Below are 2,201 nucleotides of genomic sequence, written 5' to 3'. Positions count from 1 at the left end.
TGGGTATCCTACCCTTAGGATGACGATGAGCACATGTTTAAACCGAATAAAAGAAACTTGCGAGTTTCTTAACCGAGCAAACGAAACTTTAACATACGACGATCAACACTGAATTTACTTGTCGCCTTTTTTATATTTTATTTTAACACGATGCAACACACGAGAACCTCATTGCCTACGCGCTCGATTGCAATGATTTTCTGAAACAGAAAAAGAAAAAGAACAATTAATATCATTGTTGTAATAAAAATCAATTGAAATTATCATAGAAATGTTTGATAGTAAAATATACTTACTTTTAGTCTTCGTTGATGACTGCAGGATGGGTATCCTACCCTTAGGATGACGATGTATAAAATAAAATTAAATAAAAAGTCTAAAAAGCTGAAGCATACTAAAGATTATATTACAATATTTCCTATAAATCATTTCTGAAGGCAGGGCACACACACATTAAAACCATTGAATATTTTTGATAAAATATTCAATGGTAAATAGAAAGAAATAATTTAATAATCTATAAGAGTTGACATAATTAAAAGTTAAAGTTATTAAATATTTGTGAAATTGATCAAAGTATGCAACTATTTGCTTGCAATATTAAATATCAAGTATGCAATGTTAGTATTAATATTAATTAAAAATCTTTAAAGTTGTCTAAATAAAACAGTAATTGTATCAGCAAACTCAATAAAGAGTAACATAAAAAATAAACCAGATTTTATACCATTCTATGCAATGAAAAGCTTTTTTAAACTATTAAAATCAAAACGATAACGTTAGAAATAAAATTATTAAATAATTTAATACGATTTATTTTCGTAGATGTTGTCTCGTTGAAAGATAGAAGACGAATACGAGGTACGTTACTACATAACCTTGGTAGAGGAGATCTCGGGAGTGTCGAACGTTCGGCTATTATACCTATGTTATCGGCTGTTTACGTTTTGTCGTCGGAAATTCGACGAAGAAAATTCCTCGAGAAATTCCTGGAAATAAAAACACACATTTATAATAACCTATATGTAGAGTGTATTGTTTTCTTATTCTTCCTCTCTCTCTCTCACTCCTTCTCTCTCACTCTTTCTGTAGTATTTCTATATGCTTATATGCTTATATTTAACAAAAATAATGCTCACCTCGCCATATATGGAGAAGATAAAAATAGTTGCCACAGGGTTAAAAGATTAATGAATTCGTGTTATAACTCTTCCCATGTTAAGAAAGCTAAAAGAAAGTAAAATATTAAAACGCATATAAAAATTATGCATGTAGTATGCATTTGAAATATAACATTCGTTATATATCATTTAATATATAACAGGAAGGTGTACATTAAAATATTAATTGAAACAATTACCTGAAATTAACGGGATAACAAAATCCGCTGCAACACGTATACAGATGACAAAATAAAAAAGTTCGAAAGATTCGCCATATTGATGTGCATAAAACAGACGCGTAAGACTGGCGCGAAAATACTGCATGCGCGAAAATGTTGCGCAGTAGATCTTCTTTCCACCTATAATAAAGAAAAATTTCGAATGATTAAAAATACGATATAGGACCACAAAAATTGTCAAAATATACTCAAAAAATCCAAATTGATCCTTTTATCCTTTATATATTATAATAGGAAGGTGTAAACCTTACAAAATATCTTTTAATTACCTGATCTTAACGGGACGATGACACTCCGATGTGTTCTCCAAGAATGATGCCATGAAACTGAAGAATTCGGACGAAAGCTTGGCTGTGATTGGCTAATTCATTTTTTTGACCATGAAAAGGGTCCTCACAGCTTCTTACACGGACAGAATCTGACCTTCTTCATGACCACGCTGGTCAAACTGCATATGATAATTTATTTATTAAATAAATTAAAAATCATTTCTATTTTTCTAATAAATGTATACGTAACTTATAAATATTCTAAAAATAATGAATAGAATAAAGACAATGTCGACATTAAGAGATCTTTGTCGTTTTGCACAAAAGAACAAAATCGTATAGAAGAGAATTGTCGATAGAAAAATATCTAATATGAAATGCAGCATATAAAAGAATAAATTCCCAAAATCTATATCGATAAAGAATCCTCACAATTGAAATACTTTCAGAGATGCATAATTGTTTTAAAAATATTTACAATAACGTTTATACACGATTCACACAAAGATTATTCCACATGATTTTCTATG

The 2,201-nt window shown here is 29.6% G+C and overlaps 1 long non-coding RNA gene across 1 annotated transcript; it reads right to left on the bottom strand.

Moving 5' to 3' along the window:
• Positions 1-650: 650 nt before the first annotated feature.
• Positions 651-1,724, bottom strand: LOC149033402 (uncharacterized). Its single transcript, XR_016178991.1, has 4 exons — positions 1,672-1,724; positions 1,361-1,522; positions 1,140-1,227; positions 651-989 (listed from the first exon to the last, which is right to left on the bottom strand). It is a non-coding gene; the product is annotated as an uncharacterized LOC149033402 (long non-coding RNA).
• Between the last annotated feature and the right edge of the window lie 477 nt (positions 1,725-2,201).

This window comes from Polistes dominula, unplaced genomic scaffold (assembly GCF_049000335.1).
Source record: "Polistes dominula isolate Pdom_NZ unplaced genomic scaffold, Pdom_raw_medaka contig_27, whole genome shotgun sequence".
In the NCBI taxonomy this organism is placed as follows: domain Eukaryota; kingdom Metazoa; phylum Arthropoda; class Insecta; order Hymenoptera; family Vespidae; genus Polistes; species Polistes dominula.
Note: the sequence above shows the minus strand (reverse complement) of the source record. Positions and strands in the feature narration are given on the sequence as shown.